The 13128-nt window shown below is 44.8% G+C and overlaps 1 long non-coding RNA gene across 1 annotated transcript in view; it reads right to left on the bottom strand.

Moving 5' to 3' along the window:
* Positions 1–13128, bottom strand: part of LOC109458453 (uncharacterized) — a 33304-nt gene that overhangs the window by 13288 nt on the left and 6888 nt on the right. The window contains exons 3-5 of the long non-coding RNA XR_012496035.1: positions 12833–12936; positions 9043–9134; positions 7905–7986 (exon numbers count right to left, since the gene is read on the bottom strand). This is a non-coding gene — a long non-coding RNA (uncharacterized LOC109458453). The remainder of the gene's footprint in view (positions 1–7904; positions 7987–9042; positions 9135–12832; positions 12937–13128) is intronic.

The following is a 13128-nucleotide window of genomic DNA, read 5'->3' as shown; positions in this document are numbered from 1 at the left end:
CACAGCACAGCATGGAAGGTGCCTCTGCATTTACTCTTCACCAACGGATACTTCTTTTTTTTTCTTTTTTCTTTTTTAGATTTTATTGGGGAAGGGGAATAGGACTTTTATTGGGGAACAGTGTGTACTTCCAGGACTTTTTTCCAAGTCAAGTTGTTGTCCTATCAGTCTTAGTTGTGGAGGGCGCAGCTCAGCTCCACGTCCAGTTGCCGTTGCTAGTTGCAGGGGCACAGCCCACCATCCCTTGCGGGAGTCGAACCGGCAACCTTTGTGGTTGAGAGGACGCGCTCCAACCAACCATCCGGGAGCTCAGCGGCAGCTCAGCTCAAGGTGCCGTGTTCAATTTTAGTTGCAGGGGGTGCTGCCCACCATCCCTTGCCGGAGTCGAGGAATCGAACTGGCAACCTTGAGGTTGAGAGCCTGTGCTCCAACCAACTGAGCCATTCGGGAGGTAGCTCAGCTCAAGGTGCCATGTTCAATCTTAGTTGCAGGGGGCACAGCCCACTATCCCTTGCGGGACTCGAGGAATTGAACTGGCAAACTTGTGGTTGAGAGCCCACTGGCCCATGTAGGAATCGAACCGGTAGCCTTTGGAGTTAGGAGCATGGAGCTCTAACCACCTGAGCCACTGGGCCGGCCACCAACGGATACTTTTGAGCACCTGCTATGATGAGGCCTCGGCAGGGTGACCTGTGCTCAAAGCTGAAGAGAACACAGTCCCACCTTCCTGGAGTTTACTGATTGCTGAGGGAGGGTGTGGAGGAGAGACTGTTTAATGACGTGACAGCTGCCGGACCCTCATGCTAGGTCCAGGCCAGAACACAGATTGCTTCCCGTAAACCCCCTCAGAGGCTGTCCGACCCCTCCCCATGGCACGCTGGATCCTGCTGGTTCCTGGAACAGGCCTTTGCCCTTCCCCAGGCAAGCAGGTAAGGCATTTTCCCCTTATCTGGGGTGGTCATGCCCCAGTATTCCCATCCATCCTGCCCCGTCCTGTGTAACCCCTTAGCGCCTGCCACATGGCTCGGAGGACAGCCATGGCACCTTGGCACCACCCAAGACTCACCTTGTATGAAAGTTCCCTTAATAAACTCTTGATATAATGTTGGACTTGTCAGCCTCTTTCTCTGGTCTCCCAGCCCTGGGATGTTTACGTAACAGAGGGCACCTAGAAACAATAGTGATAAATAATCTGTTTCTTACAAACAAAGGGACTCACTGCATGCCAGGCATTGTGCTCAGAGCTGCGATGCTTTCTCTTTTCTTTTTCATCTATATGTGTCTATCTACACATATATACGCAACATTTTACTATATGTATTTATGTATAGTAAAATTCTGTGTGTGTGTACAGCTCTATGAATTTTTGCAAATGCATAGGTTTGGGCAACTCTATGTATTAGATTGTAGTGTGATTCAGAAGAGTTGTATCACCCCAAATATTCTCTTATAGTCACCTGGTCCCTTTGTGGTTACACCTTTCTCCCACCCCTAACCCCCAGCAACCACTGAGCTGTTCTCAGTCCCTAAAAGGTTTGCCTTTTCCAGAATGTCATACAAATGGAATCATACGTATATCCTTCTGAGTCTGGCGTGACTTTCGCCAATGCATTTAAGATTCACCCACGTTATCGCAAACATTAATAGTTTGTTCCTTCTTATTGCTGAATAGTATTCTGTTGTATGGAAGTACCATAGTTTATTCATCAGCTGAAGGACATTTGAGTTGTTTCCAGTTTGGGGCAATTATGAATAAAAAATAAAGCTGCTATAAACTTTCATGTGCCTGTTTTTGTGTAAATATAAGTTATTTATTTGGGTAAATAATTCACAACTCTTTCTTTAATCCTCACCTCTAACCTATAAAAGTATCATTATCCCCATTTTACAGAATGGGACCATGAAGTTTAAGCCATTTTCCCAAAGGCATAGAGCTGGAGGAACTGGATTACTGACCCAGCGTGCATCAGCTCAGTTCAAACAGTATAGATTGAGCTTCTCTTAAGGGTCAGCAGTGCCTGCTCTCGATGATTCAGGCTCTTTGCAAGAAACCCTCCTACCAACAGGTGGTTTCTAATTGTGCTAAGTTAGGTTCACAGAGGGTGTTGTCGGAGCGGAGAGGACGAGCGCTGGCCAAGCTCCAGGCTGGGGACATGCCCAGCTGAGTCACTGAGAAGGGCAAGTGAAGCAGAAAGGGAGTGTTCCAGGCAGAGGAGCAGCAGGGACAAAAGCATGGAGGCATACTGCTTGCTCGTGACATGTTTCAACACTAATGCGTTGATTGGCAGAGGATCCATGTAGGGAAATAATGGGAACTATGTTTGGACAAGTAGGTTGGGTGTAATAGCAAAGGCCTTCGATTCCAGGTGAAGGGATTTGGAGGTTAAAACAGTATTCGCTGACATCTCTACGGTACTTATATTTTCCAGGTACTGTGTTTCTGTGGGATTCTTGAAGGTTTGGGAGCTGGAATGAGGTCTTAGAGGCAAAATGGTGCATGGGTTTCCCAGTTTAAAGATTATTGATAAATTGGAATGCCTGGCACCAAACCCATTCAGTGCCTGCCTTGGAAGCACTGTTCTTTGCTTTCCTCTGAGGCTTCGTACCCTAGCTCCCTTCATGGACGAAAAGAGAACTTAACATATAGCTACTGAAACTGTGTATGTATGTAATACCCCCAGTAGACCCAGGAGCTCCTTTAATTTCTGAATCTTCATCACTGACCACAGTGTCTGGCACACAGTAGGCGCTCTATAAATGTTTATTGAACAAACAAGATTTTTTTTTTTAATTTCAGGTGCACAAGACAAAGTAATACTTAGCCGTTTATCAACCCCCCTCCCCCCATCCACTATCCCCCTCTGATGTTGCCCAGAGCCATTACATTTCCACTGTCTCTGTTCCTAATGCTATACTCCGCTTAAACAAGATCTTTTATTCATTAAATATTTTGCTTAATAAACAGTTACCACATCAAACTCAGATGACCCATTTCCAAAGAATTAGAATGTAACAAAACAGACTGTTGTGGTAGGTTTTTGTTTGACAGTGTTCAAGCCCTGTTCATTGGTTAATTGGACGTTAGCAGATGTGAAGCAAGCAGGGGCTTGACATGTCTTGCACACTTGGGCTTCTCCCATTGCCTTGGAACATACTCTGGCCCCCCTAAAGGTCCCAGGAGAATGTGAGAATTTGAAACATATTCCAGACCTAACTTGTTGCTTGGAGACACCCCACTGAGCTCAGCTGAGCTCAGCCCACCTAGCAGACCTGCAAACAGTCAGCAATAAATACATGCTTATTACTGCATGCCTGCTTATTACTGTTTGTTATGTAGCAATAGCTGATACAACCCTATACTAAAAATGCACAAACTATAATTTTGCTGTCCTTTGTTTAGGAAGGTGAATCACAGACTCTGGCTTTAGACAGCCCTCAGTTTCCTTGTCTGTAAAGTTGTTATGAGGATTAAAGGAAATAATCCAAGAAAAGCACTTAGTACAGCCCCTGGCACATGGGAAGTGCTCAGCATGTGTTGTTGTTATTGTTATTATTATTTTTTTTCCTGGACCTTGGGTGTCTGCTTTAAACAGCAGTTATCATTGAGTGTGGAGATATGCCAGTGAGTAGAGAGCTTCTAATAACTGAATGTCAAGCAACGGAACACTTACACTGTACTGATGCATGCTTTTCCAAAATGACCTAAACTGCAAACCCCGCCTTCTGACAAAGAGCAAAGGAACCACTGCCTGTTTATTACAGTCAATTAATTGATGATGCAGCTGTCCTGGAGGAGGTGGAATCAGTGTCCTCTTTTGTGTCCTGTGATGAGAGAGCGTAAGACGTGGGTGAGAGTTTGAATCTGCTAACACTCAGGCTGTGGCAGCCTGCCAGCACAGCACTTAGCACAGCCTCCCCTGCCCTCCCATCTGTCTTCGCTCCTCACAGACTCTTAATGCCACCGAATGCTAACAGGCACAATGTATAGGATGGGAGAAGACCCAAAACATGAGTGAGAACAGCAATCGGATTTTGTCTCGTGAGGTCACTTCGCTTCCATGCGTCATCTACCCACAAATCTACCCAGGGCAGCTCATTTTGGTGTCACTGTAGGGTAAACTATGAAAATCTCTCCAGGACCAACCCACCCCACGAAAGGTTAAAGAGAAGTATTCCCACACTTTATCTAATTCATATACTATGCTATCTCCACAAAGAGACGTGAGTAGGCATGGGCTTTGACAGTATCTTGCATTCAACTCCAGCTTCTAACCCGTTAAGACCTGGTGATAAATTCTGCAAATACTGGTGTTGTCCTGTGTGGGGAATCTACTGATGTTTGCCTGGGGATTGGCACTGTTTCTCAAGGCTCAAATGAATCTTAGAAAATAGAAAACAACCTATGCCACGTTACATAATCGGGCTGGAAAAACATGTTTCGTATTAGAATGGCAGCCAGCAATTTCCTAGGACGCAGACAGAGGTCTGGCTTGTTCACTCGGCTCTGGACCTGCTTAAGGATGACAATGTTTTAACCTCTCTGTTTCTGCTCAAAGACACATTGAACTGCCCCTCTGTCACTGACACGCCTCTTTGTATAGTGGGCTCTGTCTTCCATTCTAGAGAGATGAATAGATATCAAAGCATGAGAATGATTATGCTTCTCAGAGAGGTTGGGGAGATCAATAAAATGTTTCTCACACAAAAAGGAAATGAAAATGAAGAGATATCAAGGTCCTTAGAAGCAGACCAAATCCATACAAAAGGACAACATAACCAGCTGTCTAATCAAAAAGGCAGTCCCTTAAAGCCTATGCTAGCTGTCTACGTTCTCTGTTAATGCAAAGGTACCAGACTGCCCTCTAAGTAGGGCCTCAGCCCTGGCCAGCCCTTCCCCCGGCAAGGCTGAGCACTCCCTTCCCAGCACTTATTTGACAATAATACAGTGCTGAGTTTGAGGAGGAAGTGCTGGGGGTTGGGAGAATTGCATCCTGGTTATGAACATGGACTGAGGAGGCAAATAGATTTGGGTTCAAATTCTGGCTCCTCCACTTGACCTTGGCCAACTTATGCAACCTGTCTTGGTCCTAGTTTTTATCTGCAATCTGTAGGTAGGAATACCTCCATAGCAGGGTGGTCATGAGGGTAAGTGACATATATACCCACCCCACTCATGAGTGCCCAGCAGGAAACACCCAGTTGAATTCTGCTGGGGGGAAGGGTGGGTGGGTGGGTAGGCAGCAGAACAACTTCTGCCTATGCAGTCCCACAGGACCCTGCCCTTCGAAGGGCCCTGTCACTACATTGAGATTCTTCATAATTGTTAAACAAAGGGCTCCATATTTTTGTTTGGCACTGGGCCCCACAAATCACGGAGCAGCCACCTGGGAGGCCAGCGGTGGCACTCTGGGGTCTCTGCCACCCAACAGTTACAAGGCGCCCCCCAGCATGGCCCCACATTCAGGTACTTTGCCAATGATACCACATTTGGAACAAAGTCAAAGATGGAAATATTTTGTACTAAACCTGCACCATTTCATAGCAAGCTTCCAGATATTTGTTTTTTTATTTTATTTTATTTTTGAATACAATCTCACCACTGGGGAGAAAGGTTCTTCCTCATTTCTGATGTTTCTTTCCTCCATCGGGGGGAATGCAGCACTCATCAATAATTAACTTAGTAAACTTGGGAGTGTGGGGGATAAGACAATTAATACTTTCCTCCCACCTTCTAAGTTCTTCTAGCTGTGCTAACAAGCAAATTACCAGAGACAGATTAACAAGAGAAAATCAGTTTTAATACATGCACATGGGGAATTCAAATAAGCATGAAAAATCCAAAGACAATCAGACAATACTGGGTATATATGACATTTTGGACGAACAAGAAAGGGGGTGGGAAGGGGAATTAGATTTCAGATATGAGAATGGGTGATTTACAGGTAGTTGAGGAAAAGCAGAACACATATGGGAGGAACATTCTTGCTGGCAACTCAGAAACACTGGGACACAGGTGGTACCTAGCTAACAGCCCCCCCCACCCCATGCCTGAAGCCCTCCTACTTACATACTTAATTCAAATGAGGCTAAGGTGAACAGCCTAAGACTGCCATCCTGAAGCAGGTTTTTCTATCAGAATCTCTTGGGAAAGGGAGGGAGGGTCAACGATTCTTTCTGACTTTTTTTAAATCTTAACAAACAGCTTAAAATCAATATCTCAAAAAGCAGTTTCAGGGTGGCAAACTTTGGCTCCCTTCAGGAGCAATAAAGTGGGCATACTCAGCCCTGCTCCCCTCTTTCTGCTTTCCCTGGGGGGGAGGTGGTGGTGTCTGTCCTAGGCCAGCCAGCTCCAACAGGTGAGTCCAATTCTTGGGTTCAATACCAGGAAACCCATTTGCTTCTCACATTGAGCATACCCTTCAACTAGCCTTATCAAAACAACAGTGATATTTTGACTTGCGTCTATTATGCCATTATCTTACTCCTCAAGCTGTGCAGTTCTTGGCTGGGAAGAGCGTTGCTATATAGCGGACACCCTTAATGACCCCACAACTACATGAACCCCTGCCATCCATCTTGTGACTTAGGACAATATTTAACTAAAACACCTCATTAAAAGTTCAACTTACGGGCCGGCCCCGTGGCTCAGGCGGTTAGAGCTCCATGCTCCTAACTCCGAAGGCTGCTGGTTCGATTCCCACATGGGGCAGTGGGCTCTCAACCACAAGGTTGCCAGTTCAATTCCTCAAGTCCCACAAGGGTTCGTGGGCAGCGCCCCCTGCAACTAAAATTGAACACAGCACCTGCCGCTGAGCTCCTGGATGGCTCAGTTGGTTGGAGCACGTCCTCTCAACCACGAGGTTGCCAGTTCGACTCCCGCAAGGGATGGTGGGCTGCGCCCCCTGCAACTAGCAATGACAACTGGACCTGGAGCCGAGCTGCGCCCTCCACAACTAAGACTGAAAGGACAACTTGAAGCTGAACGACACCCTCCACAACTAAGATTGAAAGGACAAAAACTTGACTTGGAAAAAAGTCTTGGAAGTACACACTATTCCCCAATAAAGTCCTGTTCCCCTTCCCCAGTTAAAAAAAAAAAAAAAGTTCAACTTACTATGAGGAAGTGGTAGAGATACTGGGGAGGATTTTAGATTCACTGCATCTCCAAGCTAAAAAGCACTGAAAAATTCTACTCCTGACCCCTTGGTTCAAGAAAGAGAACATCCAAATAGGCCAAAAGCCTGGTAATTTGGTTCTAAAACTTTAGTGTACATCCAAATCGTCTACAGGGCTTCTTAAAAAACAGATTTCAGGGCCAGCCCGGTGTTTCAGGTGTTGGAATGCCCAGTGACTCAGATGGTTGGAGCGCCGTGCTCCTAATGCTGAGGTCGCGGGTTCAATTGGGGAGGGGGTGCGGGGGGGTGGAAGAAGGGGAAAAAAAACCACAACAGATTTCTTGGCCCCAACCCAGAGTTCCACTAGCCTGGCATGAAATGAGTAGGCTGTTACTACAGAGCAGGAAGCAGACCCAGGTGTCCTATGTACTAACTGAATGCCCTTCTTGGTCCATCTTGTCTCACAGTTGCGCCCTCCTCAGCCCTGGCTGGAGGTTCCCTTGGCTGCAGCTTTTTTACTGGCACACTCCACCTGAGCCCAACTTACTCTTCCCACCAAAATGATGTCTATAATGAGCCTTGAACTTTCGAGAAAAAAATGCTTTAACAATACTAAGTATTAGAGTGTTTTATGAAGAAAAATTAACGCAGTGAAGGATAAACTTAAAGCAAATGCAATCATGCCAAGGACCAAGAGCCCAAAAAGTTGATCAACGTTTTTCTGATCCTTCTATGGTGTCATCTATGTCTGTTTTGCTAAAAACAAACAAGAAAACTGCATGTACTTACCCAGAGAGTTGGCAGCAAAGTTCTTTTCAAGTCCATCTTCTGTGAGCGCTCTTGTATTGACCATGCAACCTACATTGTTGATCTAGAAGTCACAGTTGCTATTTTGAAATAAAAGAAAATAGGGTTAAAGGACCTGTTTCCAAACCCCACACCTCCACTGCCACCACCACTCCCACATTTAAGTGACAACAACAATTCTACTCAACTGTGCCTTCACTCCAAACCCCTTCCAGGAAAATGCCACTCGTGCAGAAAACTCAGCCACAGAATTGTGCAGAGATCTCCAATTACGAGGGTTTGACCAGGCAACCTAGTTCATAATAAGGTGCTCTGGGAATTTGTCTAGACCAGTGCCATCCAGTAGAAATATGTAATTTTAAGTTTTCTGGAAGGTAGCCATAATAAAAAGAAACAGGTAAAATTCATTTTAATAATGTATTTTGTTTAACTCAGTCTATCTAAAATAGTATCATTTCAATATGTAATCAATATAAAAATATTAATGACAGGTTTTTTTTCACACTAAGTCTTCAAAATCAGCTGATTTTTACACCTATAGCACATCTCCATTTGGACTAGTTACATCTCAAATGCTCCATAGCCATAATGGACACCCCGAGACCAAACTTTGACCCCACAGGCATTGTGGAGCACTTTAGAAACTATTTGGGTAGAGAAGCAGCTCCAAGTGAAATATCTGGGATGAGCAGACAGACACCATCCTACCTGCATACTCCTGGCTCTCTGTGGAATTCCACACTGTTACTAAAAGATGCACTTGTCTGCAGCAGGCATTCTTTGGGACAGCTTTTTAATTGCATATTTCCCTGAGCCTCTAATTTTAATACACTAGTCCCCAAATCTACAGCACTCAGGAATACAGATATAACAGTCATCATGTTATGAAAAATGGAATAGACTTATCCTCACAAAGTTCCTTCCTTTCCACAGATCTAACCAGCGTGCTTGTTAGATTGAATTTGGTGAGTAAACTTGATTGCATGAACAGGCCTCACCATAAAAGATTCCTACTAAGGGGTCACCATAAAGATCCACAAACATACTTATCAGTCCATAGCCACACAGATGAAAAACATATGCATGAGATTTAGCCTCTACTTATGTTTGTAAAGTGTACCCGAACATTGGGTTTATGTTCCTGCTTGAAATTTTCAACAAATTTCCAGATTTTCTTGGGATCAGACAAGTCCACATTGTGCAAAAGATGTTCTAAACCAGGATAGAAAAAAAGAAAGTTGTAAAGCTTTTTTAAAAAAGATGTAAGCTAAAGAAAGTACAAAGAAAAATAAAAGAATAAAAACAACAAAAAGATATAAGCTAGTATTTTTTTAATTAAAACAATACATGTATCTGGTTTTAAAAATCAAATAAGAATGATACAAAATGGAAAGTAACAGTTTCACTCCTCAGAAATAAGCCACTGTCCATAATTTCTTGTGAATTATCCAGAAATATTTTAAGCATTTTAAAATGTAATATTATAACATTTATATTATTTACATCACATATAGGCATATTTAAATATTATATACACACATATATTAAACTTAACATATATTATATATTTTAAACATACTATATATAAAAATATACATTTATATATAAATAGGATCACACTATACATTGCTCTACATCCTCCTTTTTCACTTAGCAATGTGTTTTGGAGATGTTTTTGTTATATATAAATCTGCCTTATTTCTTTTAATGGCTACATACGTAACATACTTTTGCATGGATATGTCATAGTTTCCTGCTGCCAATCATTTAGGGGTTTTTGTCAAGATTTGGCTCTTAAGACAATATCTAAGGCATATCATCACTATTAGATGACAACCTCCTGTGACTCAGTCCTTGCTGACAGTGCATGTCAATTGCTGCCTTGTGTTATGGTTATCGCTAGACACCACTCCCTTTCCCATGACACTCAGAAGTCCTTAATGGAAGAACCACATTGAATGCCCCCCTTTTCCCTTACGGAGGGACACACATACATGTTAATGATTAACATATGTTGGTTGTGTAGCCCTTTTTCTCAGTACCCAGCATGAATCAAACTTGTATTTTCAGTATCCAGTGAACGCAAGGATATCGCCTCTGAGCTCCTCATCACCAGCCTCAGGCAGAGCGATTCCTGCCGCTGCAGACCTGAGAACAGAACCTACAGACGCAATTCGGAGCAACAGCCGATAAAGTGGAGCTTTCAGCGCTGGGCCTCAGTCTCCCCATTAATTGAGCCACAGAACCCAAGTGTGTACTCAGGAGTTCTTTCTACTGATCTTAGAACATTGTTTTCTCACCCTGAGACAAAGGCTCAGAGAATGAGAAAACAGAGCAAACCCACATTTTCATGACTAAAGTCTGTAGTCAGCTTGAATACCATATCCGGCTTAAGTCTGGCACAATTAAATATACCTCTACCTTCAAAAGATAGGAAAAGCATTGCCTCTACAGGACTATGCTCTTTAAAATAATCTATGAAGTCCCTTGCTCAGCCAGTGGACACAGTCCTGTGTCAGCTGTGAGCGCCCACCAGTGACCACAAACTGAGTCCAGACACCTAAGCGTTTCATTCTGAGGCCTTCTCCGTGACCACCCTAAAACTCCCTCCCATCCAACAGTGCTGCATAACACATACAAAATCCAGGTGCAAAAAAGAGCAAAATTCAAGAGAACGGAAATCAATTCTCCTTTCAACATTCCACGATCTCCTTGAGCTTCTGGAAGCACCGGAAGGGTCTCAGCATTAAAAAGAGGTAGAGGCAGGGAACAGAAACATCACTGTCCCAGACGAATCAACCACGGAGCCTGGTGAAATGAAGCATTATGGAAAGATAAAGGAAATCATCTGTCCCCCTCTGGGAAAAAACAGGGGGGCAGAAAGCACCCAGAAGGAGAGGCCAGCAGTCTGCTGTGACCAGGAGGAAGCACTGGGAACAGGGCCAGGTGTGTAAAAACCCTGACTGCTCATACATGAATGACAAGGCTGGCCCTAGGAGCCACCAGGCCCCACTCTACTAAATCTGAAACCCTGGATACTAGTATGGTTATTGAAACTGGACAAAACTCAACTGGATCCTTTCTATGGATGTGCCACCATCAAGGCCCTGTGGGGTCCAGGAGTCATGAGGTAACATCATGGGAACCCCTCTACCTATGTCAGAGGGTGAGTCTGCTGAGCAAATGGAAAACGGTGTATGAAGGTGCCCTCAGGAGTAGAAAGCGCTATCAAGGAATGAAATGATAGTTAATATTAATGTCGAATACTCAGAAAGTTAACCAATAATTCTCAAGAAGTTGGAAATCCACGTTGGCCTGAGACAGATGGAGAACAGAAACACGTTTGTTTGTTTTTAATCTTGGTGCTTTGATGTTGACGGGGCTCATTCCCACAAGACACAGGGCACATTTACAGCACCTTCTAGCCTCATCAGGAGTGTGTCAGGGGTTAAAATGCTGCCCAGGCACTGTAGCTCTGTGATCTTTCTCCTCAAAACCCTCCTCATGGGATTAGGGTTCCCATGATGTAGCCCTAATCTAAACATGAAAAAAAAAAAATCAGATAAATCCCAATGGAGAGACAGTATACAAAATGCCAGACCACTGCTTCTCAAAACTGTCAAAGTCTTCAAAAAGTAGGAAAGTCAGAGCCACAGTCACAGCCAAGAGGAGACAGGAGGTGACAACAAAAGGCAGTGTGGTATCCTGGGTGGGATCTGGGAACAGAACAAGAGCAGTTGGTAAAAACTAAGGAAATCTGAATTATCTCTGGACTTTAGTTCATAATAATATATCAATATTGGTTCCTTTTGTTGTAACAAATGAACCATACTAACATAAAATGTTAACAAAGGGGAAACTGGCTTTGAGGTAAATGGGAACTCTACTATTTCCACATTTCTGTACGTCTAAAACTGTTCTAAAATGTAAAAGTTTATTTTTAAAAAATGTTGACAACGAAGACAAAAGTCTCGTGCCCTTCTACTGAGGCAGCAAGACGGGAACGAACTGCACCAAGAAGCTGCAGAAGGAGGGTCCACTCCGATCTTCTCTTGCAGAACCACTGGGGACACTGAGCCACAGATGGGCTGGTGAGCGGGGAGTGAGCTCTGTGACTAGCATTCCTTCCCCCAAGCTTGTGCCACACTCACACCCTCTCCAGGAAGAGCACCTTGGAGGATAGTGCACACGCCTGGTCTTACAGGCCGGTGTGTACAAGCAGCCAATTCCCACCCGACCTCACACCTCCCTGGTGCCCAGCTTGCCCACACTCACCAGACTCGGCTGGCCTGCTGCACACCCTGCTCAGGCCCTCCTGTCCAAGAGACCACTGCTCTTTGATGTCCATCCAACCATGCAGCCAGCACCAGTCCCTCCAGGGCCCTCACTGCTCTACCACACACCTCTTCTGTTTCTGGGAACTTGCCGGCTTCCAACTCCCACTGAGGCAGGGCAGAACTAGGGAACTTGAAGCAGAGAATGTTAGGTTGGGAGTGGTAATGATAGTATGAACAGTGTTGATAACACCAATAATAATAGCTTCTCTGACTGGTTGAGAGCTGTACGTCCTACAATACCCTGAACTTCCCATGTCATAGCACATATTATGTTATGTTGGTCAGGGTCCAACAGAAACCTTTTTCAGCAGAAACCTGAATGCAGGGACAGGTTTCCCAGGGGATGAAACAAGGTGAGAATTCAGTGGGGCTGAAGAGAAGGGCGCTCCCCAGAGAAGGGAGCTCCTACCAGAGCTAGGCTGGAGGAACAGTGGAGGAGGTGGGGGGACCCAAACCCGGGAGCCAATGTGGACCCCAGAAGGAAGACACACAAAGGAGACTCAGCCGCTGTCAGGGAAGCTAAACATCCTGCTTCCACCTTTCCCCCACCTCCCATCTTCCTCTAATGCCCACCGTTGGCCAAACCTAGCCAGAAGCTGGCTGATGTGGGAGCTGGAGAAACACATACTGCGGGGTCCACACCTTCCACTCCCCCATGCGCCCCCACTGTGACACAGCTGTGAAGGCAGGCCCAGAATGGCACACAGGTTTCATTGAAAGTGTCTGTTAATCACTTGAATTCCCACATAAGACTGTAAGGGGCTGTGTCTATCTCTGTCATCTCTATCGCCAGCTCCTAGCACACTGAGGGACGTATGGTTCACATTCAAATATATGTTTAGCAGTGAATAAAGTAGTATCATGCCTAT

Source organism: Rhinolophus sinicus, linkage group LG04 (assembly GCF_036562045.2).
Source record: "Rhinolophus sinicus isolate RSC01 linkage group LG04, ASM3656204v1, whole genome shotgun sequence".
NCBI lineage: Eukaryota > Metazoa > Chordata > Mammalia > Chiroptera > Rhinolophidae > Rhinolophus > Rhinolophus sinicus.
This window is presented reverse-complemented; position numbering and strand designations above follow the sequence as displayed.